This window comes from Amphibalanus amphitrite, unplaced genomic scaffold (genome assembly GCF_019059575.1).
Source record: "Amphibalanus amphitrite isolate SeventyFive unplaced genomic scaffold, NRLGWU_Aamphi_draft 000277F_arrow, whole genome shotgun sequence".
In the NCBI taxonomy this organism is placed as follows: Eukaryota; Metazoa; Arthropoda; class Thecostraca; order Balanomorpha; family Balanidae; genus Amphibalanus; species Amphibalanus amphitrite.
In genome coordinates, this window is record NW_024881772.1 from 320,617 (window position 1) to 346,196 (window position 25,580).

The 25,580-nt window shown below is 45.7% G+C and overlaps 1 protein-coding gene and 1 long non-coding RNA gene across 2 annotated transcripts in view; both read left to right on the top strand.

Moving 5' to 3' along the window:
- The window catches only part of LOC122387208 (SH2B adapter protein 1-like), a 367,382-nt gene that overhangs the window by 46,468 nt on the left and 295,334 nt on the right, over nucleotides 1-25,580 (top strand). The window lies entirely within an intron of this gene.
- Nucleotides 14,422-18,971, top strand: LOC122387213. Its single transcript, XR_006257517.1, has 3 exons — nucleotides 14,422-14,791; nucleotides 15,031-15,166; nucleotides 17,053-18,971. It is a non-coding gene; the product is annotated as an uncharacterized LOC122387213 (long non-coding RNA).

A 25,580-nucleotide genomic window follows, 5' to 3' on the forward strand; every position in this document is an offset into this window, starting at 1 on the left:
GTCGGTGGTTCTATGCCGATGGTTTCCAGCGCCCACAACTGCTCGATGTCCTCTCGGAGAGTTCCAGTGTGTTCCAGTTCCAGAAACAAGACCTGCCCATTCGCAGCTGTTCCATCGGCAGCAGCACGTCCTCCTAGAACCCATCCAAATATGGTTTCCCACGCCATCGGGCCACGCTCTCCGGTCTTCACCTGCCCATTCACGACATCTTGATAGTGATCCATACCGATCAGTATGTCGATATCTCCTGATTGCCACCTAGACGGACAGTCGGCTAGGGTCAGGTGCTTCAGATGTGGATAGTCGTTCAAGTCCACTGACTTGACGTTGACGGGGCCACATATTTGCTCAGTTTCCGCCGCTGTCAGAGTCACAGACTTGGTCGGGTCACTGCAGTTCATCAGTTTGATGGAAACAGAGTTCATCGTTTTGTGGGTTATGCGATCACCACCGAATGTTGAGATCGTTCTGCGCTGGGTTCCAAGCCGCTGACATTTCAAATCCCGAGAGAGAGATGTTGATATAAATGACTGGTTTGAACCAGTATCAAGGATAATTCTTACGTTCCTTTTGCCAGCGGGTCCGACTGCCACCGCTCTAGCTGTTTGGAAAAGAACTTGTTCCTTCTCTTCAACCTGGGACTGAGCAGTCACGATGGGTGCAGCTTCCTCTTCGGTGCACAGCAGGCGGTGATGTCGCTTTCCGCACCTTTCGCAGCATTTCACGTTGTTACATGCTCGTGCAATGTGATGAGGACCTAAGCAGATGAAGCAAGCTCCGACAGCGAGAAGCCGACGGCGCCGCTCGTCCACCGAGAGTGCTTCTGCCTTTCTGCATTGTGCCGTCTCATGCCCGAGCGTGCAGAACGCGCATTTTTGCGCTCTTGCCGATACCTGAAGGGCCGCTGCAGAAGGCAGCATGGTCGTCGTTGGCTGTGTCGAAGTTTTCCAGCTGCGCTTCTGGATAGCCTCCTTTTCCGTTGCGCGCAGTCCGTGCAGGGTTTGTCCACTGGCCGTTAGATATTGTTCGGCAGCGCTGGATATTTCTTCTAGTGTTTTATGGCCGTTTCGTTTCAAGAACAGCTCGAGTTCCTTTGGGCAGCTCGATAGGAACTGTTCAATTAGGGTCAACTGTTTGAGACCATCGAAAGATGTCGGAAACTCACTCAGGGACATCCATTTATCCAAGTATGTCGACAAACGTGTTATGTACTGCTCCGGTGTCTCGTCTTCTTCCGGAGGCGATTCCCGCAGACGTCTGCGAAAACCGTCAGCAGTAAGACCATACCGCTTTAGCAGTGCTTCCTTGAGGATCTCATAGTCATCAGCCTCGTCTGCACTCAAACGATGATAGACTTCCAGAGCCTTTCCAGTGAGCAGAGCGCTCAATGATACCGCCCAATCCTCTCTGTTCCAGTTGTTAGACTGGGCGATTCTTTCAAATCTTGTCAGGTATATGTCCATGTCACCATTTTCTTCAAATGGAGGGAGCTTTGGAAGCTTCTTACTCGTTCTTGTACCATTGCTGGCCATCGAACCATCCAAAAGTCGCAGCTTTTCTATTTCAAACTGTCTTTCCTTCTCTCTTTCCTCACGCTCTAGTTCCTTTTCTTCACGCTCCCTTTCCCTTGTTAGCTTTCTTTCTTCCCGCTCCTGATCCTTCTCATATTGCTTCGATGCGAATTCTAGAGCTTCCAGTCCGGATAAGCCTTGTCTTGTCGCTAATTCTACGTATTTATCCATTTCGGTTTGCCCAGTGTCCTGTCACGGTCACCAAATATGTAGCAAGAACGGTCGCGTTACTTTACATTGAATCGTATTTCGACGTAATTCGCGGAGTAAATCAACTTAAAGTTCATTCAGCCATTTATGTAGTGAATCACCGTATTATCATCACAGCAATCTCACCCCCATCCCCACTTCAACCCTCATTCACAGCCATCCATTGACCTAAATACATTTCCCATACAAATCCCGCGCAGTATCCCAGCGGGCTCCTTCACCGGACAGTAACAGACGTAAACTGTAACAACTGCTAATACTGAATGGATATTGTTGTTATGCTTTAGGGCGAAAAATATCAACGTAGTGACGCACATTGTCTTACTATTGGTCATAAAGAGTCAAAAATTTGGAGAAAAGTATAAGTTTTTTTTTAGATTGGGCAAAAAAAGTAAGAAATAAAATGACGATCAAATGACAAAAAATGCGTCAGATTAACCCGGCAGTTGCTGGGGTATTTCGCCACCCGCCGTTTGCCGGGGGGGGGGGCGTTCAACGCCCCCAGCCGATAACTCGCGAACAAATAGGCGCAGCGAAACGCACGAGGCGGCAAACGAAAGAAGAACACGACGAGACGATTCACATGAATACTTTAAAGTTGAATTTCGAGGTCACAGGTCGGGTCAAGGTCAGGTCAAACACTTGAAATCGGGCTTTCAGTAGCATGGACTTTAGAACCTCGCAATCGGTGCCTCTCGTCATAAACTCTAACGCAGCTGTCACAACCCTTCATATAAGTGCTAAAAGAGTGTCAGATCCATGTAGGGCCAGTCAAACATAGGCCAGGGTCAAAGTCAGGTCAATCAGGTAAGCAAATAACCCCGAAAATTAAAACTGGTACCTATTCGCAGCCCATGACACATGTTTTATGGGTACTTTTGGGCGTAGAACATGATGGGTGACATTCATTTTATCATACGAGTACGCGGTTGGTTGAAAAAGATCAATTTCAGAAATGCATGCATCATGGTCGTGAAGTAGTCACGAGAAATTGCCAACATTCAGTTCAAGATTTTGGAAAATGTAGAACGGTGATCAAAAATCATAGATAGCCATTTGATTTGCCATGGTACTGGCAGTGTAATGGCGTTTACAGCATATCTGTATGTCTGTTCTGTCAGTGGATATCCATATCCATACTCCGGGATATCCACACACGTTTGCACGATATCCATACTCCAGGTGCAGGGGCGAGCAGTTACTTCTTACGAGGGGTGCGGAGTAGAAGTCAGAGTCGGATTCAGAGTCGGAGTCGGAGTCAGAGTCGCCCAGAGTCGTGGCAACGAGCGAGGAGTCGGAGTCGGAGTCGGGGTCGGTCAGGACTCAGGAGCCCCCAGTGGAAGTCGGAGTCGGTCCGAATCGGAACAGCTCCATCACGACTCCGAAACACTGGCAGGGGTCCGGAGTCGGAGACAGAGTCGCCCGGAGTCATGGCAACGAGTCAAGAGTCGGAGTCGTAGTCGGAGTCAGATTTGGCGCCACCACGACTCCGCAACCCTGCTTCTTACCATCATTTATTAGGATAAGCGATTGCACGACCGACGAGCCGACCTGGTGCTAACGAAGCGACGGGTAGGTACGCCTCGGGAGATGAAGCTTCACGGACGATTTTGCGCACAAGTGCGCAGTTTGCTTTTAGGTTCCCCTTACGCAGAATTGAACAAAGATTTATTCAGCCAAAAAGCTCGATGGAGGTCGATGGAGAACTTTTTGTATGTCCAATGCAACATAAACGTAATTTTGCAAATGTTGCTGTAATGACACTGCGAACAGAATGCAATGCCGTTCCTGATTTTGAACACGCATGGAAAAAGAGTCACTCCACTCGATAGCCAACATAGCAAGGATTATTTTGATATATAATAATCCAGTTTTACAACGTCATTGAGGTACTCCACATGCTATCACCAGCGCGGTTGTTTAAACCTTTGACGGCGCACCAAAAAAGCCACTATCAGAAACTCCCGATTCCACGTACGATAATGAAGAATAAATGCGCAACTAAATATTTTTTTCTGCCCAATTCAAAACAATTAATCAATTTCCAACAGAATGACACCCAATATATATATATATATTATATATATATATATATATATATATATATATATATATATATATATATATATATTCTTCTTTGAGACAAGTTTGGTTGAATACGATCGCGTATTTGTTTTTTATCACTTTCTTTTGAAGCTTTTCTTTCTTTCTTATCACTTTCCGGTCAGTTTCTGGCAGCTGGTGTAAAGTATCTCCAATGTTCATACATGCATTGTATTGATTTACGTTTTGCGACGCGTTTCGAAGTACTCACTTCGTCATCAGGCATTTACACTTTACACTCTCATCACATTTAACACTTACATTATATCTAAGTTACTTCATACATTTTTTGTTGACCTTAAAACAAATGCGATGTGACCTATGTCAAAATTCAGTGCACGGTTGTTCGAATCTAGTTCGAAAATTCAAACGTGCCAATTTGGTGATCTGTAACCGCCCCAAAAGAAGCTGCCTGCAAGAGACGCATGTTGTCTACAAATACAATTGTCAAAAAGGAGATTGCAAGCTCCGAGACACATCGTCTTACATAGGCAGCACAACGATGACCCTGTCCCGCCGACTCTCATACCATCTGTCTGCGGGTGGTCCAGCTGAACACTCCCAGCGTGCCCACGGTGAGCGCATCACAAGACAGGACATGGTGGACAACACAAGCATCTTGGACAGGGAGAACAACATGTGGAAGCTGAGGATCCTCGAGGCCGCCTACATCCTAGAACACTGCCCGTCCATGTGTGATCAGCGCGAACACAGGGGACGGATCACGCTGACAGGATAGGAGGTGATGGTGAAGTGTGTGTGTGTGTGTGTGTGTGGGGAGGGAACTGTTCAGTGTATAGTGAACGAGACATTTCGTTCATTCTGATATGTTAGTATCTGCTAGATCGGTGGTAGTAGATGAAGATGTTGCATGATGGAAGCAGCACGTTTGAATTTTCGAACTAGATTCGAACAACCGTGCACTGAATTTTGACATAGGTCACATCGCATTTGTTTTAAGGTCAACAAAAAATGTATGAAGTAACTTAGATATAATGTAAGTGTTAAATGTGATGAGAGTGTAAAGTGTAAATGCCTGATGACGAAGTGAGTACTTCGAAACGCGTCGCAAAACGTAAATCAATACAATGCATGTATGAACATTGGAGATACTTTACACCAGCTGCCAGAAACTGACCGGAAAGTGATAAGAAAGAAAGAAAAGCTTCAAAAGAAAGTGATAAAAAACAAATACGCGATCGTATTCAACCAAACTTGTCTCAAAGAAGATATATTGCCTGCTTATACACACACACACATATATATATATATATATATATATATATATATATATATATATATATATATATATATATATATATATATATATATATATAATATATATATTATATATATATATAATATATATATATAAATATATATATATATATATATATATATATATATATATATATATATATGTTACAGGCAAAGTGAAAACTCGGGCATTTTGCAAAATGCCTGACCCGCTAGGCATTTTGCAAAATGCCCAGGCAGTTTGCAAACTGCCTGACCAACCAGGCATTTTGCAAACTGCCTAGGCATTTTACAAAATGCCTGACCCGCCAGGCATTTTGCAAAATGCCTGGGTTCTCAATATTCCACCGTTTTGTTGACTACAGGCGTTGATCATAAACGTTCCACTGTGACTGACCCCAAAACACATTTTACATGTGTTGTGGGCCCATGTGACACATTCCACGGTCACGAATACAGGGTGTCACGAAATTGTTGCGGTATGTTGTACTTGTGTCCCGAAATGTATTGCATCGTAGTTGCGTCTGTGTTCTCCAGCACCTCGCTGACAAGTTATCAGCGGCCACATGGTCTGTCCCCGCGGCACCTGGTGAAGCTCAACTAGGCCTCGGTAGCCCATCATGCCGCAAACGAGAATCCCCAGTGCCCAGTGGGTGCTTCACCGTCTCGACGGTGCAGCGCCTCTGTGCTGCTGTTGTCCCAGAACTTCTTGTCGGGACGGTTAGTGACTAAGAAGAGCTCTAATAGCCGTTTTCACGACGGGCTATGCGGCAAGTGTACCTAATTTGACCAAATCTGCACCTAATCTCTTTTATAGCAAATATCTTCATTTTATGAATTTATTTCAGTGTTTTAACCGATGATGCTCTCTGATAATATGACAAAGGAGGCATATAAGTTAACACAACCCTAGCTGATAGCTACTAAGAGACACTCTGAACCTCATTTGACTAAATATGCACCTAATCTGCACCAGATGTTAACCCGCGCCCCACTGGGGTCTGTGTATAACACGCCCTACTGGGGGGGGGGCTATTCATAGCCCCCCCTCCTAACTCCGAAACTACTGGGCCGATCGTCAAAATTCAAACGGCGTCTGATAGCCCCGGAAAAACTTTCGAGCGAAACCTAATTTCATTGACCTCGAGGTCACCGATGACGTCACAGGTCAGGTCAAAGTAAAAATTATTAGCACCTTGGCTTGTTCACCTTTTGGGCTCTGGCCGCCGTCTTACAAGTCAGATCAGGCTCATTTTTGGTTTCCACACTCGTGAAAAGATGCTCTAGATACCTTGAGGGTACCAAACTTGTACTTTGATTTTCAGGTCAGGGTCAGGTCATCACAGGTCACGAAAATATTATATCATGCGTCGGTCACGTGACACATGTTTTATGGTCCATTTAGGCCATAGATTTCGAATTTGATGTCGTCTGTGTCATTCGAGGTCATTTTGAGTCGAATTTAGCTTAGGTCAGATCACTTTCAGGTCAAAAAAGGTCAAATTTTGAAGTTATCATTTTTCAACAAAAAAGGTGTCTATTGGATGCAGTTTGAGCTCAGGAACACGATGGTGCCATTTATATTGGTGTACGATGTCAAATACGTACTGAAAAAGTGATTTGAAAAATTAATAATTGTGAATTTTTTTGCAATAATGCGTATAACTTGGCCATTTTTGAAGATATTAAGCTAAAACTTGCTAGAGTTAGTCATAATCATGCGTTCTGTCACATATATTCCGGTTTTTTCGAAAAGTCAAAAACTTTTTGAAAAAAATATAAAAATATAAATTTTGAATATTATTATGTAACATTTTCGAAATTTTCAAAATTTTGAAAATCCGAGATAGCATTTTGATAGCGCGGTCAATTCTGAGTCCTTTCATGCAAAGAAATTGGATCTAGCTTAAAAACTGAGCTCTTGGGAGCGATTGCCGTGGTTCAATGTTTTGCGTCGAAATCGGACGAACATGACGTCACTCTGACGTCATTTCCGGCCGACCTATGGTAGCTACGAAGTTCAAATTTTGACACAAGGTGTCAAATTGATGCAGCCGAAAGTACTGAAAGTTTGGCGTCGATACGTCAAGCGGTTTGGAAGTTATTGCAGAAAAACGGGAGGGGGGCTTTAAATAGCCCCCCAGTGGGGCGCGGGTTAACCCGCGCCCGGCTGGGGGTCCTGGATTTGCACGCCCTGCTGGGGGGGGGGGGTGTTTGAACACCCCCCCCTTGTAACTCGGCTCCTGGGTCACGTAGCGATACGCGGAAGGCGGCGTTCGAAAGAGCGTCAAAAATAATGACGAAATCACTTAGGTCAATTTTTTGGTCAGGTCAAAGGTCAGGTCACCAGAGGTCATTGAAGGCCAAATTTCGCCGATTTCCAGGTCGAATATCAAAAATTTCCAAGAAGCCAACGCATAACTCGGGAACCAATAGAGCTACAGCGCCGCGGAAAAGCGCATTCGATAGCCCTATTAACGCCCTTTCTGAATAATTCCCTCAGATTTGACCTAACGTCAACGGTTTTGCCTGCAGGGGGCAAAAACTGCAAAAATAGCCGATTTTTTCGGAAACAGTTTTTCGGCAATAACTTTTGACCCAAGCCTTGTACGAGCTTACTTTTACCGGCATCGTGTTCCTCTCATCAAGACGCATCGAATGAACTATAACTTGACCTTGAAAGGTCAACTTGAAAATTTGACCTCAGGTCAAGGTCATGACCTGACCGGAAAGGGTCATGTTGCATATCAGTCGATCCGTATCGTCGAGCTGAACACATCTAAGGCGTTTTCATCGCTCTAGCATGCCTCTATCAAAAGTTATTTGCGAAAAACTGTTAGATACCATTCGTGACCTAAGATGACCTCAGGGCATAAACAAAGGTCACGGACACCATTTTCATGATCAGTGTGTCTAATCCACTTGTAATTCGGTGTTTGGGAGTGTTTATAATGTCTTTCATCCAAAAGAGGCGCATTTCAATTTTCTCCCATTGACTTATAATGGGGAGGTCGCAAAATGGACCTGACCTTAGGTCATCGATATCAAAATTCTGAGATAAACATTTTGTACATGCTGTTGCTCTTAGCAATCGCTGAAAGTTTCAAAGCGATCGGTCACTCGGTGTAGCTATGACAGACATTGAAACTTTTTATGAGGTGAGGTCACTTCAAGTGACCTGGTGACCTGACCTTGAATGACCTTGGTCTGAAATTTACACAACATGTGTAGAATTGATGTATGATAAGGTGTACCAAAAACGGCGGGCCGCCGCCGTTTTTTAGATATTCGCGAAAAACCACAAGGGGGGGGGGGGTGTTCAAACACCCCCCCCCCCCCCAGCAGGGCGCGGGTTGACCAAATGTGTACCAGATGGCCGTCGTGAAAACGGCTAATATCGCCTCACGGCCTCATCATTAAAAAGTCTGAATCTCTAGTCCTGAATGGTCCAGATTTGGTGTGTTTTGTCGAAATCCAGCTGCACCACTTATGGATGACGGTAAGTCAGGGTTGCAGCCTGAGGTTGAGCGGCTTCAGCTTCAGGGTAAAATCTTCAGATACCGGGGGATGGCCGATTTAGATGCCGAGTGCCCTGGTCCAGATGACCTGGTGCCGGACCCGTTCAAATAACATCCATTCAGCACTCGGGAGGGGCATGGAGGGACAAGACCGCGCCAACCGCGTATCAAGTTCGTGACACTCTGAGTACCCACGTCTTGCGTCAATTCTGTCGAGATGGAGCCAACGCTGGATGGACTTGAGCCACCGTCTCCGTACCTTTCGTATATACGGAGTTGTAGCCGTGTGTATAAAAGCTGCGATGTCCAGTATTCTGCCCTGGTGGGCAACTGTTCCGGCAGAGACGATTGATAATGTACATAAACGTGTAACAATCAATTTTTCGTAAATTGGAAGAGTATTCTTTTCTTATCAATATCCACCCATAGTATTTTCAAAAAGCCACCATGAGCTCTTAGAAACAGCACAATCATTGTACCGAGCGCATGTTTACCCACGAAACCACGCCCGGTGCTCGGCACCCGACGGCCGCTGGGGCTCAGTGACCTGAACTCGGCTGCTCTACCCGGAGAACGCAGTGTCCCCTCGCTTGGTGCGCATTGACAGCGATTAACTTTTGTAAGCGGCAGTTACAAATGATGCTTATCTATACATCGTCGCTAGTGCGAGTTTGATGTCAGACATTTTGCAAAATGCCTGGGAAAATATTTCAGGCAGTTTGCAAAATGCCTGGTGGGTCAGGCAGTTTGCAAACTGCCTGGGCATTTTCCAAAATGCCTGGCCGGTCAGGCATTTTGCAAATTGCCTAGTCATTTTGCAAAATGCCCGAGTTTTCACTTTGCCTGTAACATATATATATATATATATATATATATATATATATATATATATATATATATATATATATATATATATATATATATATATCTCACACACAGGAGATACATTGCGACGTCTCACAATGCACAGGAACGCAGGTGGCCCACACGACCACATGGAACACGACCATGACCACAGCCTGACCAGACAGGAGCTGAATGACAACACCTGCATCATCAAGTCCTGTAACAGCCACAGGAAACTCTGGATCTTTGAAGCCCTGCTGACATCGAAGAACACACCATTCATTAACAAACAAATCAAGTCTTGGCGCACTACTGAGCTATTCGGTGGTGCCTTCTGAGGGGTGATAGTGCACCCTACTATGTAGCAGTTTTAGGCCTTATTTTATCTCATGTTCAGACGTTTATATAACTAGGAAACATCATTTAGCTATATCAATAGTGCCTATCATTTTAAAGCTCGAGCTAGCTCGTTTTGATTTAAATATCAAACCCAAAACACTGATTTTGAGCGCATATACTGATATTTTGCTTTGTGTATGATATATGTATCTAGTGTTTATTTATTTATACGAAAGGCTCTGACGATGACGAATGATCGTTGAAACCGGTTAGCCAATATGTCATTAGGTGATATAATATATCGACTTCCGAACGAAACCAAAACGCTTATTCGACACATAGAACAAACTGAAAAGAAACGAATCAAATGCAAATACGCTCTGGCTTTCAACATCACATGCAAAAATGAAGACATTCTGCCGAAGTATACGAATATATATATATATATATATATATATATATATATATATATATATATATATATATATATATATATATATATATATATATATATATATGTTGCAGGCCCTTTAGAAAATCAGTCATTTTGTAAAATGCCTAGGCATTTTGCAAAATGCCTGATTTTCCAGGCTTTTTGCAAAAAGCCTAGGCATTTTACAAAATGACTAACTCTCCAGTCATTTTGCAAAATGCCTAGGCATTTTACAAAATACCTAGCCATTTTACAAAATGACTGAGCAGCGTGTTGTAGATACGAGTTCCTAATTATATACGTTTTGGTAGCGTGTATGTGGACCGAGGAGTCCAGCATTATGACCAGAGGAGTCCAGCAGTGGGAAGTCCATACCTACTTCTCTCTATTTTGAGAAGTGCAGGCCCGCGACATTTCCAACCCCCACGTCAGCGACGCTGCTGGATTTAAAATGATCGATCTGGAGCGTCAACAAACGACTGGCCCTATGCCGGCCTGTATATGTAAAACCATTAGAGGTCGCGAGGATTCGATCCCACACACTTAGGCGTTAGTGTCTTCTGAAACCAACGCTCTCGTCCTACGCCAAGCGACCTGATGATTCTCCCGATGTGGAGCTTGATATTTTTAACTGGGACCATGCCAGTAGGTACTCAAAGCTGTCAAACAAAGACACAATCAAACAAAGACTACACTCATTCGTTTACATGTAATTGTACATCAACCGGGCCTGCCTATTGACTAGGGCCGGTCTCCGGCTGGTTTTGTTAGGTCTAATTTCAGGCAGAACGTGAACGGCGTTGATGTACTTGGGAGTTTTTACAGCGTTAACTAAACAATGCTTTATGCTACAGCCGAGTCTGCAACTCAACCTGGTCGTTACTCAGCATTGTCGTCATCACAGAGCTTCAAATCGATCAGCTACAGGCTGAACACGTACCTATAGGGTATAGGAAGACGTCCAAAAACTTTGGCCATAGTATCTGTAGTGGGATCTACGTTCCATGCTGGTCAGGCATTTTGCAAAATGCCTAGTCATTTTGTAAAATGGCTAGCCATTTTGAAAAAAGCCTGGTTGCGTTCAGTCATTTTTCAAACAGCCGTCTTTTTGTAAAATGCCTAGGCACTTTACAAAATGACTGATTTTCTAAACTGCCTGCAACATATATATATATATATATATATATATATATATATATATATATATATATATATATATATATATATATATATATATATATATATATATATATATATATATTCCGAAATTGCCCATGGCCATCCGTGAGGCCGTTTCCAACCATAGTGCAGTGGTAGCATACTTAACCCGCGCACAGGTGCGGTTCTTTGCCACTTTCGCCATGTGATGGAGCCTTTTAAGCCACACTTAGCAATCTAAAAACTCTGAAGACTCATTCTGGCCTCTAAGCCCCTCTTCGGCAACAGAGTGAACGACTCTGGCCTCAGCCGGCCTCATAATGGCCTCAGGAGACCCATACTATTGCTGACCTCCCAGGACCCCACGCTGGCTCTTTGTCTTGGGAGCCTTTGAGTCAGTCTGATGGCCCTATGCCGCTCTCGAACCCACGCCGGTCTCTAGAAGCCCATGCTGCCCTCTGAGGGTTCCGCGCCGGCTTCTAAGGGCCACTCCTACATCAGGGGGCTTAAACATGCATAAGATCTGAAGTATGGCTGCCGTGGCCCTCGAAGTGGCCTCTAATGGCCCGACGCCAGCCTATGAAGGCCCCGTGCTGGCTTCTGAGGGCCCAGCACCAGCGTCTGAAGTCAGATGACAGCTGGCCCCACGCTTGTCTCAGAGGGTTCACGCTGGTCACATAGGGTCTCACACTGGCCTCAGAGGGCTCCACATTGTCTTCAGAGGGCCCCAAGCTGGTCTCAGTGGCCAGTGGGCCTCAAACTGACTTCAGAAGGCCTCACACCGCTGGGCTTAGAAGACCCCAAGCTGGACATAGACGGCCCCAAACTGAACATGAGGGTCCCACACTGGCCTTAGAAGGCCCCACACCACACTGTCCTTCTTAGAAATCCCCACAATGGACTTAGAGGGCCCCACGCTGGCCTTAGAGGGCTCCACGGCTGGCCTTAGAGGGCTGCGCGCTGGCTCCTTAAGGTTCCACGCCAGCGCCAAAGGGTCCCACGCCCAAGTCTAAGCTTCTGTAGGACCGCCGAAGCGGCCTCTGAAGGCCCCACGCTAGCCTCTGGGGCTCGGCCTCAGCCTCTGAGGGCCCTGAGACGGCCTATGATGGCCCTACGCCGGTCTCTGAGGGCCATTGAACGGCAAATTTAAGATAGTTTGACGTAGTTGACTTTATTCAATGACTTAATGGCATAATGACTTTATAAGTTTGGGCCAGTACTTCGGATAAGGCCCTGTGAAGGTCGTTTTTCTTGGGACACCCCCCAGCCAGCAATTCGTTTGGGGAACGTGCGGGGACAGTGTTGGGGAAAGCTTGGGGAGAACGTACAATTCCCCTATCGGATCGGGGGACGGTCCGTGTTCCCCATCCCTTCCCCGACTGTATCGGTAATATGTTCAAAAGACATGGGGAAATCATACCGATCCCCGTACGGGGAAAGAGCAGCATTCCCAAATCAAACCCCACTGTTGGGGTTCGGTCGGGTAAAAGATCAGATTCCCCGTACGGGGAAGGGTGCGTCATCCCCGACCCATTTTGAAGAACAGTTTGATTGGGGAAAAGTAGGGGAACTGTTGAAATTCCCCGCTCGGGATTTTAAACTTAATCCCCAGACGAATCCCAACCGCCAGTAGGACGTCTTGAGATCGACTTCCAGCATGTAATTCCACAAGTATTCAATAAAGAAAAATTGCATCTTGGGAATGCTAAAAGCTGTCTTAGGAGCAGTTCTAGAGCTATAGGCTCATCCATCGATTGAAGGGAGATATAATAAAAAATATAACGATATAACGATTTTTATAACGATATAACGATATAACGATATAACGATTTTTTATCATCGTTTTCATGACAGGTGATCTGGCGAATGCATCAAACCTGACCGAATTTGCACCAAATCTCGTTTTCATATCTTCATATCATATATATATATATATATATATATATATATATATATATATATATATATATATATATATATATATATACCTATTTATTTCAGTGTTTTAATCGAAAATAATGTCTAATAATTGATCAAATCGGCACCGTATCTGGACCAAATGTCTACCAATTGTGTACTAGTTACCTATCATGAAAACGGTTATTCGCAGACATTTGATTGTAGACATTTGGTCTATGTAATTTTCGACCTAAAAGAGAGGTAAAGCCGTCTTGGTTTACGGGGCCTGCTAAGTCGTGAGGATGAGGACACGCACACGTCATTACTTTGAACGAACGTTGGCAAGATACCTATAAGAAACAGGTAGATCCGATGTTTGAAAGTAAAGCCCCAGTCACAAATTTGACGCACCTGTGACATTTCCTGACACCCACGTGACTATTGTATTAACTTTTGTGTTTTGCGATGTTTTGACCTTATTTGAAGCACTGAAAGCTCAAAATGTATGGTTAATGTTGTTTAAAGCAGCATATTAATAATTATGTTTGTAAATTATCGATAGCTGCTTATAGCAGGTCACGTGATTGCTACCAGATTATGTGCTCAGAAAGCATCTTTTCAACTTCGATTTTGAACAATTTTTACCTCCTTTGAGACCAAATGATGGACGGTTTGGGGCACACGATGAAATGCTGAATCTATTGATGCCAAAATTTGTTCGTTTTTTGCATTTTTAGACTAGTATATCCTGGCTCAAACTTTGACCAGTTTGTGTGTAAACCCTATGGTGAAGGGAAAACTTCACGCCCAGCAGGCCTCATTACAGTGCTGCCAAATCGTGTTTGGTGGGGGTCGGAACGTTGGTGCCCTTACATCATGAGGTAAAAACAACTTTGACAACTTTCAGGATCTATGTTTCTTCTCGCAATGCTGTGGCATAAACATTGCGTTTTTTTCTTCTGTCACCACTCATCGCATTGAAATTACAAAAGCATCAAAATTTCAACAACACACTGCTTACGACTTACAAGGACTTAGAAGTGTCGGCTCAACGCAGCGAGGGGAGGGGAGGGAGGGGTAGCAACGACCGGCCGCCGTCGGTTCCGTCCGCACATCTGGTTGAGGGGCGTCTCCTGTCGTCATCTGTCATTGTGAATGGGGCCGTGCCGACGTGTCAGAGGGGACGAACGGGGGAAGTCGGTCCAGAGTCACTGCGCCGCGCGGTTGTGTGAGCAAGCCGTGGGCTAGGTACATACCGCTCCAGGTCAGACCATGGTTGGCACTGAAGAGTGCAGCGACACTGCAGAACTGTGAACGAAGACGGTGAACGGCGAGATGTGGTGACCGCTTGACTGACCTGTGCCCAAAGTCGTGATCTACCGCTGGGGTCAGTGCGTGAGAAGCTGGACTCGGCACCAACGGAGGACGCAGCTCGACGAGGAAGCTATGCTGTGTTGGTAATCAACTAAAGCACTTAACTGTAACGAATCCATGACAGATATGAAATGACGATACTAACTCAAGTTTATTGTAAAAGACAAAGCTTTCAAAACACACAATATCTTGATCACTGTCTAGGATATGCAGAATATGACGTAAAAATGACTGAGGTCATCAACCTCCGTCTGAGATTATCCTTAAATTGCCCGGACAATATAATGTCATCAGCCTAATGCTTCATCTGCTTCTGTTCTAGAGGGACGTCTGCCGGTTACGACCGGAAGGTTTCCAACGGGACTTGGCAGAACCCATAACAGCAGTATGAACCCGGCATGGAGTTAATGCGTAATTGCTCGCATGAGCAACCGAAGAGCGACTTCCAGGCGAGGCTGGTAAGCAGTTTATGGGGGTGGAGGTTAGCTTAGAGCTGTTGAATAACCTGTCCTTCACCCAAGTCTTAACCCGCGCCCTGCTGGGGGGGGTGTTTGAACACCCCCCCTTGTGGTTTTTCGCGAATATCTCAAAAACGGCGGCGCGGAGCGCCGCCGTTTTTGGTACACCTTATCATACATCAATTCTACACAAGTTGTGAAAATTTCAGACCAAGGTCATTCAAGGTCAGGTCACCAGGTCACTTGAAGTGACCTCACCTCATAAAAAAGTTTCAATGTCTGTCATAGCTACACCGAGTGACCGATCGCTTTGAAACTTTCAGCGATTGCTAAGAGCAATAGCATGTACAAAATGTATATCTCAGAATTTTGATATCGATGACCTAAGGTCAGGTCAATTTTGCGACCTCCCCATTATAAGTCAATGGGAGAAAATTGAAATGCGCCTCTTTTGGTCGAAAGACATTATAAACACTCCCCAACACCGAATTACAAGTGGTTTAGACACACTGAACATGAAAATGGTGTCCGTGACCCTTGTTTATGCCCTGAGGTCATCTTAGGTCACGAATGGTATCTAACAGTTTTTCGCAAATAACTTTTGATAGAGGCATGCTAGAGCGATGAAAATGCCTTAGATGTGTTCAGCTCGACGATACGGATCGACTGATATGCAACATGACCCTTTCCGGTCAGGTCATGACCTTGACCTGAGGTCAAATTTTCAAGTTGACCTTTCAAGGTCAAGTTATAGTTCATTCGATGCGTCTTGACGAGAGGAACACGATGCCGGTAAAAGTAAGCTCGTACAGGGCTTGGGTCAAAAGTTATTGCAGAAAAACTGTTTCCGAAAAAATCGGCTATTTTTGCAGTTTTTGCCCCCTGCAGGCAAAACCGTTGGCGTTAGGTCAAATCTGAGAGAATTACTCAGAAAGGGCGTTAATAGGGCTATCGAATGCGCTTTTCCGCGGCGCTGTAGCTCTATTGGTTCCCGAGTTATGCGTTGGCTTCTTGGAAATTTTCGACATTCGACCTGGAAATCGGCGAAATTTTGCCTTCAATGACCTCTGGTGACCTGACCTTTGACCTGACCAAAAAATTGACCGAAGTGATTTCGTCATTATTTTTGACGCTCTTTCGAACGCCGCCTTCCGCGTATCGCTACGTGGCCCAGGAGCCGAGTTACAAGGGGGGGTGTTCAAACACCCCCCCCCCCCAGCAGGGCGTGGAAATCCAGGACCCCCAGCCGGGCGCGGGTTAAGGCTGAAACACACTCTTTCTATGTACAGCCAGAAAATCTCATGCGAGAGCCCATTAATTAAATACATGAAATCACGATCGCATCAACCGCTTACAGGGATGTGCGAACGATTGACGCGATTGTAATAAATTACATGCATTTGAATAGGCTCTCGCATTCCATTTTCTGTCTTCGGAAAGAGCCTGTTTCAGCAGCTCTACTAGACAGCTCTGCTTGTAAAAGGGACTTCATTGTTATCTTGATAAACTAGCAATCGATTTTAATTGTCAAACGGCGTTCATTTATCTGTCAAGTGCTTTCACGAGGAACTTCGTAAGGCGTAATATAGACTTAAAACATTTATTACCTAATGACTTTTCCTGGAATGAGAAATGTTTAGAAGTACAAATTTAATTATTGAATTCTTATTTCCTGTTTTAATTAACTATTCAAAGTATATCACATTCAATTTGTAAGCACTTCTTTTCGTGGAAAAAAGTTATAAATAAGTGTAATTTCATAAAATGGCATTCACCATGTTTCAGCGTAAGCTGAAGTTTCCATATAAGGACATTCCATGTAGTAGCTAGCTGTAAAACCTGATTGATATACCTACAAGTGCACATATTTTTGTTTTTGTGCACAGCCTGGCAGAATTCCTGGAGATGCGCTGGGACATGGATCATAGCAAGGTGGCTCTCAGCGGCAGCTGACCGCTGAGATGTGTCTGAAACAGCCAGAAGGAAGACTCGAGTTGTGGATCCAGGGCACTACTGAACGGAAGGCGGGACCAGCTGTAGGGAGACCACAGCAAAGCCGTCGTTCTCAATCTGCTGAACAGACTCCTGCTGCAGAGGAAAAACTGGGGTTCGACGTGTTAGAACTGGGGTTAGACCAGTTTCCAGTGCTCGTGTTCGTCACCTGTTGTTCGTCACTGCTGTGCTGCTGCTGTATGTCATGTTTGCCACCTGCTAAGCGTTCACAATGTATTTTAAGTGAATAATAGCTTTTTTAGTGTTTGTCTTGATTTGTAACGATTATATCAAGTATGTTAACCTTTCATCAAATGAAGGACTCCACATAACAATAGTATAGGCTGTAATGGTACAGACACATACCATGCTTGGCCGACTGTTGTGTATTTATCTAGTCGTTGAAGCGTCCTGAAAATCTGGAAATAAACAGGCATGGCCAAATGCATTGGTTCTAATTATTTTCCTGTGCGGTTTTATCGTTTCCCTATTGCGGGGAAACAAGTGGACAATTTTGTTTGTATGTAAACAAGTATGTGTATACAAATATTTGTATGTTTACAGACAAAATAAAAAGTCATTGTCAATTTTAATGGGACCCGATCTGTTTCCCAGTGCGGTTTTTTACTGGCTTCTCCGTACGGGGAAAAAAGCGGACAAGGCATTGGGGCCATTGCCAAGTCGGGGAACGGCCGGGGTTCGCGCGGGGAAAAGGTCTGGGAACGTTAGGGGAAAATCACGGTTTCCCCGATCGGGGAAGGTCTCCAGTAAGCATAAACCCGTACAGCCGGGTAGGGGAATGTGCGGGGCTCGCACAGGATCTTCTTGGGGAAAATGTTCGATAGCCCCGTACGGGGAACCGACTTAACAACGGATTTTAACCATAGTCGGCGCGGGGGTAGCTTGGGGGACGTTTGGGGAACGCTTGGGCAGTTATACCGTTTCCCCGTACGAATCCCGCACAAAGTTCCCCGTACAAAGTGTCTCAAATCCCAAGCGAACGCTCCGTTTTCCCCAGGAGAACGGTTGGGGTTTCCCCGAGCCTGCCCCAAGCTCGCCATAGGCCTTCCCCGTACGGGGAAAGCTCCGAATTGCTGGCTGGGCCAAGCATGCACGTACCCAGGATTTCGCCCAAGAGGGGGCAACCTGCTCTCAAGGGGGCCCCGGGTTACCTGGGGACCACTGTAAACCCAGGCAGGGGCGTATCCAGAACATTTCGATGGGGAGCGGGATTGGGCACAATGGGTCTGGTTCCCCCTTGCGGACGGGCTCCTCTGTCTGTCTGTCTCACCGTTTGCCTGTCTGTTTGTCTGTCTAAGCCCTGAGAAAATGTGGAAAATTGGCAGATAAAACTATCATTTTGCCTGAGAAATGTACATAAAATGCACGGTCTTTTATAAAGAAACGAAGCGAGCGAGCCCCTCAGAGTCACCGGTGTTGGTCCCTCAGACGTGTCTGTGAAAGGCCGTCAGATGCGCTGGTGTGGGGTCCACACAGGCGCCGTTGTGGGGGTCTTTGGGCTTATTAGAGACGCTGGTAGGGGCCGTCATAGGCATGTATGGGGCCCGGAAAGTTACTAGTGGCCCTTCATAGGCCGGCAAGAGAACCTTAGATGCCGGTAGGAGGCCCTCAGAGTCGCTGGTAAGTGGCCGTTAGATGCGCTGGTATAGGGCCCTCGAAGGCGCCAGTGAGCGGGCCTTCAGAGCTGCCGATGTAGGCCGTTAAAGGTAGTGTGCCACCTTTGAAAGATTTCCCATTTTATTTTTCCTAGGATAAGAAGCTTCTGTTTTTACCTAATATCGCAAAAAAAAAATCAAAACTGGGCCTGGAATAGTGCCTTTTTCGCCTAAAAGTTTTTCGGTTTTTAGACATGTATAACAACTGTAGTGGGCTCACCTGCAAACAGGCGTCGGGCAACAATCGCGAATGCGGCGCACTTGTGACAATAAGCAAAGGTCATTATAGTGTTACGACCATACGACGTACGGGAATGAGTTATCAGCTGTCTAATCGTAGACAACACAATGTCGAGCCTTAAACTGTAAGCCCGTATTGGTATTGTTTCTTTTATTTGGCTGTCGAACATTATTTATGGTTTGAAATATGATTTTATGTAAAATAATTGATATGAAAAAGCCGTCTTATAAGTTATGACCCCATTTCACCACACGCAAGTGGCAGAAATGACAATGATCAGCTGACGCATGTTTCTTGGCTGAAGTCAGAGCGCGCGGCCCGACGCACCACGCGTATTTGGAAATTCCGACCTCGACGAGCATCAGAAGCCACCTAACAGGCGTGTTCGAAACCGCAGGAGATGATGATGAACGGGTTTATCGAAACTTGATTGGATGAGCATATCGGTAATAGCGATTTCAGTGTGTGCATTTATTGTTCATAGTGGTGTGAAATGTGGTTGGGGTACGACCGACAACCCGTCGGGGCGAATTTCGCACTGGGGTACTCAAAATTTGAAGAATTTAAGACGTTTCCATGAGTTTTGAAGGTATGGATAAGTTCTAAAAATCCGGTTCTCCTTATCTGGGCCATTAACTCCATACGGTCCAAGAAAGCTGGCACACTACCTTTAAGAGACGCTGGTGTGGGGCCCTTAGAGGTGGTGGTGGCCGGTGAGGGCCCTCCCAGGCGCCGTTGTAAGGGCCCTCAGAAACACTGGTGTGGGCCGTGGGGGAATAACAAACAGATGTGGGACCCTTACAGCTGATCCCTCATTGGCCGGCAAGGGCCATCAGAGGCCGGCAAGGTCCTTCAGAACCTGAGGTGGGGCCCTTCTGGAGATAAGTGTGGCTACATAAGAGCCCATGACGTGTTCTCAAAAGCCGCGTGGTGTCCTTTCACTCCTTTCCAGTTGAAGCGTGGCCAGCGCAGACCCTCTGATGTCAATTGGCACCGTAGGGCCCCTCGGGCCCGAGGGGACCCTAAACCATATAACGGACACGTGTCCCTCACCCCCTGACTATGCCATTGAATCCAAGTGATCAGGGGCCCCTTAAGGCAATCAGGGGCCTCTCAGGTGACTGCAGGGGCTTTTCAATTGATCAGGGGCCCACCAGGTTACCGTGACCAGGAGACCCTCTGATAATCAAAGGCCGGTTATACCAGGGACTCCTCGGGCAACTAAGGGCCTTCAGTGACTGCAGAAACCCTTCAGATAACCAGGTACTCCCCGGGTAAACATGGGACCCTCAGGTGACCAGGGCTTCTTCAGATGACTGGCCAGGGGCCATCCAGGGGATCAGGGGCCCCTTGGGTAACTAGGGGCCACTCAGATAACTAGAGGTCCCTCAGGTAACCGGAGGTCCCTCGGGTAACCAGGGGCCCCTCAGGTAACCAGGGGCCCTCGTAACCAGGGGTCCCTCAGGTAACCAGGGGCCCCTCAGGTAAACAAGGGTCCCGTGACCAGGGCCCTCAGGTAACCAGGGCCCCTCAGATAACCAGGGGCTCCTCAGGTGACCAGGGGCCCCTTGGGTAGCCAGGGGGTCCCTTAGACAACCAGGAATCTCTTGGACAACCAGGGGCCCATCAGATAACCAGGGGCCCCTCAAGTAAATAGGGGCTCGTCAGATAACCAGGGCTCCTCAGGTGACCAGGGGGACCCTCAGGTAACCAGGGGCCCCCTCAGGTAGCCAGGGGCTGTCAGGTAGTTAGGGCCCTCTGTGTTCGTGACTGTAATAGATACTGCTCTTTGATATTTGTTTTTCTTCCGAGTAAGAGACATTCTGTAGTACTGGAATTAAGGCAGAGAGGCCCAGAACGCCTTCGTCACGCTGATCCCCTGAGTTATCCTTGGACCTCAGGGGCCCCCGTGGCCCCTTGGGTACGTCACTGCACTCAAGTGACCCAAAGGGCCCACTTGCATGTCTGATCCCAAAGGGGGAGGCCATGGCGTCTTGGCCTCCCCCTGGATACGCCACTGTTACCGGCATGCCGGTAATTTTTCACTACCGCAGGTTTTTTCGTGGTATCTGGCATGTCTTGCCGGTAGCATGCCGGTATTTTTTATTTTGCACAAAACAACATTATCAGCATATGATTCAAACTTTGGACACTAAGAGGCTATTGAATTGTACTAGGGTTGACTATTAAGTAATGGAAGTGCCTTAACCCGCGCCCTGCTGGGGGGGGGGGGTGTTTGAACACCCCCCCCCCCTGTGGTTTTTCCCGAATATCTCAAAAACGGCGGCGCGGAGCGCCGCCGTTTTTGGTATACCTTATCACACATCAATTCTACACATGTTCTGAAAATTTCAGACCAAGGTCATTCAAGGTCAGGTCACCAGGTCACTTGAAGTGACCTCACCTCATAAAAAGTTTCAATGTCTGCCATAGCTACACCGAGTGACCGATCGCTTTGAAACTTTCAGCGATTGCTAAGAGCAATAGCATGTACAAAATGTATATCTCAGAATTTTGATATCGATGACCTAAGGTCAGGTCAATTTTGCGACCTCCCCATTATGAGTCAATGGGAGAAAATTGAAAGGCGCTTTTTTTGGATGAAAGCCATTATAAACACTCCCAAACACTGAATAACAAGTAACTAAGACACACTGAACATGAAAATGGTATCTGTGACCCCTGTGTATGCCCCTGAAGTCATCTCAGGTCACGGATGGTATCTGACAGTTTTTCGCGAATAACTTTTGATAGAGGCATGCTAGAGCGATGAAAACGCCTTGGATGTGTTCAGCTCGACGATACGGATCGACTGATATGCAACATGACCCTTTCCGGTCAGGTCATGACCTTGACCTGAGGTCAAATTTTCAAGTTGACCTTTCAAGGTCACGTTACAGTTCATTCGATGCGTCTTGACGAGAGGAACACGATGCCGGTAAAAGTAAGCTCGTGCAAGGCCTGGGTCAAAAGTTATTGCAGAAAAACTGTTTTCGAAAAAATCGGCTATTTTGGCAGTTTTTGCCCCCTACAGGCAAAACCGTTGACGATAGGTCAAATCTGAGAGAATTACTCAGAAAGAGCGTTAATAGGGCTATCGAATGCGCTTTTCCGCGGCGCTGTAGCTCTATTGGTTCCCGAGTTATGCGTTGGCTTCTTGGAAATTGTCGACATTCGACCTGAAAATCGGCGAAATTTTGCCTTCAATGACCTCTGGTGACCTGACCTTTGACCTGACCAAAAAAGTGACCGAAGTGATTTCGTCATTATTTTTAGCGCTCTTTCGAACGCCGCCTTCCGCGTATCGCTACGTGGCCCAGGAGCCGAGTTAGAAGGGGGGGTGTTCAAACACCCCCCCCCCCAGCAGGGCGTGGAAATCCAGGACCCCCAGCCGGGCGCGGGTTAAGCAATTAAATGGGTTTGCACGTGCACACATTATTTAGGTGTCATTTCATGCGCCGATCTTTTTTCTATCCAATGGTGAAGACCACATGTCCCTAGCTACTTTTTGTTATAAGCTATCGTCGTTTTCCCAAGAGACCTCCCGAACCTGTGGCGCACCACCTGGCAATGGCCAAAGCCGCGCGCCAGCGGCGAGTGCAAGGTCATTAGAGCTCAGTTTGTCGTAGGGAAAAGGCCTACCAATATCAGAAAATTTATTTTCTAGTATGGAGCGACGCAGCCTCCCCACAAACGATATGTCGGTGGTTTCATCGGTTTGAGAAAGAAAGCGCCGATCAGTCTTCTGGCGGCGTTCCAGGAGTGGGTCAAGACGAGGCTGGAATGGTGTGTGATGCTTGAAGGCGATTATTTGAAGTAGTGTATGCTGTCATTTATCGTGCCAATGTGTATTGTTTTGATGAAAATATAGAAATTGTCCATTGTGTAGCCATAACAATAAGCCAATAAGCTCTGATGACCTCGCGCTGGCGTTTGGCGCGCGATTTTGGCCATTGCCAGACTCCTTTTTCATGGTGCGCCGCAGGTTCGGGTGGTCTCTTGGGAAAACGACGATAGCTTGGAGCAAGAAGTAGCTAAGGACATGTGGTCTTCACCATTGGATAGAAAAAACATCGGCGCATGAAATGACACCAAGAAAACATGTGCACGTGCAAAAACGTTAAATTGCTTAAGGCACTTCCATTACTTAATAGTCAACCCTAGTAATAACAGCAATCGCCAATCTTGGCCATTGCAAAATACATTTTGTGGTAGAAGTTCCATTGCTAATGGTAGGGGTAACACATGAACCTCAGCATTTCACAGGTTTGGCTCTAATTAGAATTGTCAAGAATCTACTGTGGTCTATCAAAGGAAGAATACTCATCATGTTGCAAAAGCACAACCAATTATTAAGTCTAATAGTAGGTAATAGGTATAATACAATAAAATAAATAAATGTTCATGGCAACATTCCCTAGGCAAAAGGCAGAATCAAAGCAACACAAAACGAAAACACATTGTTTGGAAACTGGCCTTGAGTCCTGAGATGTGGTCTGGGATACTCTACATAGATATCTATGTCTATAGATATAGAGGATTCTTCATGGCTCCGAGTGGAAGATAAGGATATCTTTTCCAAGCGGGTTACTGAAAAACCGAGCGACGAAGGAGCGAGGTTTTTCTGTAACACGCGAGGAAAAGATATCCTATCTTACACGAGTGAGCCATGAGGAATCCTATATCTTTCTATGTTGAGGTTTATTCTTGATTAATAAAATATTATATTTAAAAGTATTCATCTATGTAAAAATAGATCCAGAGTAGTTTGTTCATATTTCATAAGTTTCATCAATAAACAACCATTAAAAATGTTGTTCGGTTATTGACCCATCATCATTTGAACTCTTGATTTTTCGCTATGAACCCTCGAGACCTTATCTTTGCATCTCAGAGGGATGCAGAGATAACAATTTCTTATCTCTGCATCTCAGAAGAGTGCGAGATAGAAATATCCCTGCACTGTAGACCCAATGGCAAATAAACCTCAACTAGAAAGATACTCTAAGAATTTGACACTGAAAATCCAGCTGAAAAGGCAGGTGTTAGGCAGCCCTGAGCCTAACTTTGGTCCCAAAATGAAATGGAAATGAATTAAACTGGCATTTTGTCTTATCTTTACAAGAAAACACAACATGCAGACGAAATGAATACAAAGTGGCGCAATGTGATCAGGCAACCAAGGATTGACTTTTAAGATCCTCTGTCCCCTAAAGAAAGGATGTAAGTTGATGACGTAATATTTATTTATATGCCCTTTTGGTTGAATCACTCAAGAGAAATCAATTTTCTTGTAGTGAATTACACTCACAGTGTTTGATTTCATTGGAATTTAATATCGTGTTGGATGATTTTTATCAATAAAATCATTCACGAGGTAGCAGTTTGCAGTCCTAAAACCTTTTTTTGCAGTGTTTTAATCAGCTGGTTAAAAACTGTGTTATGGCGCATCTGTTGCGAAATCTTTGATAACCTTGTGTTTGTTCCCGCGTTTGACATTGGGGAGGATATTATATCGTTTTTATACATATTGTTTGGTGACTTCTCAGGACAAGTGAGTTATTAACACATATTTTTACCTGAAGGTCAGGTCAGGTCATCGACCTTTGATGACCTCGGTTCACTTTTTCGAGTTTTACATGTTTCTAGGCTAGTTTTTGGAGCTGAATTCGAATTTAGCAACCATATGAACATTTGCGAAGTAGTTTTGGTGCCTTCGTAACATGTTACGAAGCTGTCAGAGGCGGTTGACACCTACTACGAATACCCGGCAGGACCCCTACTGGTTGACCTGACCCGTCCTGATCCCACCTGGCCTAAATGCATGACGACATCATCTGTGATCAAAACTAACATAATATTCGTGATCAGCACCCCGTAAAGCCCTACAGCAGCCACACTTTACGACGTTCTAACAAGTCCCATTTTCCCGACTTTTGGGTCATTGACCTGACCTGGAAGGTCAACCGATGACCTAGGACCTTAAAATTGGGTATCATCGGCTTTCTCTCGTCACGGGCAACACGCTTGTTTTTTCTGCGAAGCTCTAGCTCGATCATGGGCGAAACGGCAAGGGGGGTACAACGGACTTATGCGTTCGCGGCTGGAAAAACACCAATACGGGCGAGGGTTAACCCGGCAGGCGGTGAGCCTCCCGGCCACCTTCCGCGCGGTGGGTGGGGGGCATTTTTTGCCCCCCCCCCGTATCTCTTGAACGGATCCGGAAAATTCAAACACGGCGTTCGATAGCACTGTCAAATTTGTCGAGGGAAACCAAATTTCATTGACCTCAGGGTCACCGATGACGTCACAGGTCAGGTCAAAGATAAAATGTTTCACCGTTCACGGGTCTTCTAGGGAAAGCGCTATAACACCGAGTAAAACGCATTTTGTCGAAAATCAGCGATAGGGCGTCAGTTGTCTAGTACATATGTTGCTATTAGAGGTCACTGGTCATACCAGGTCAGGTCACAGGTCAGGTCACCAAGGGTCACCACATGAACCC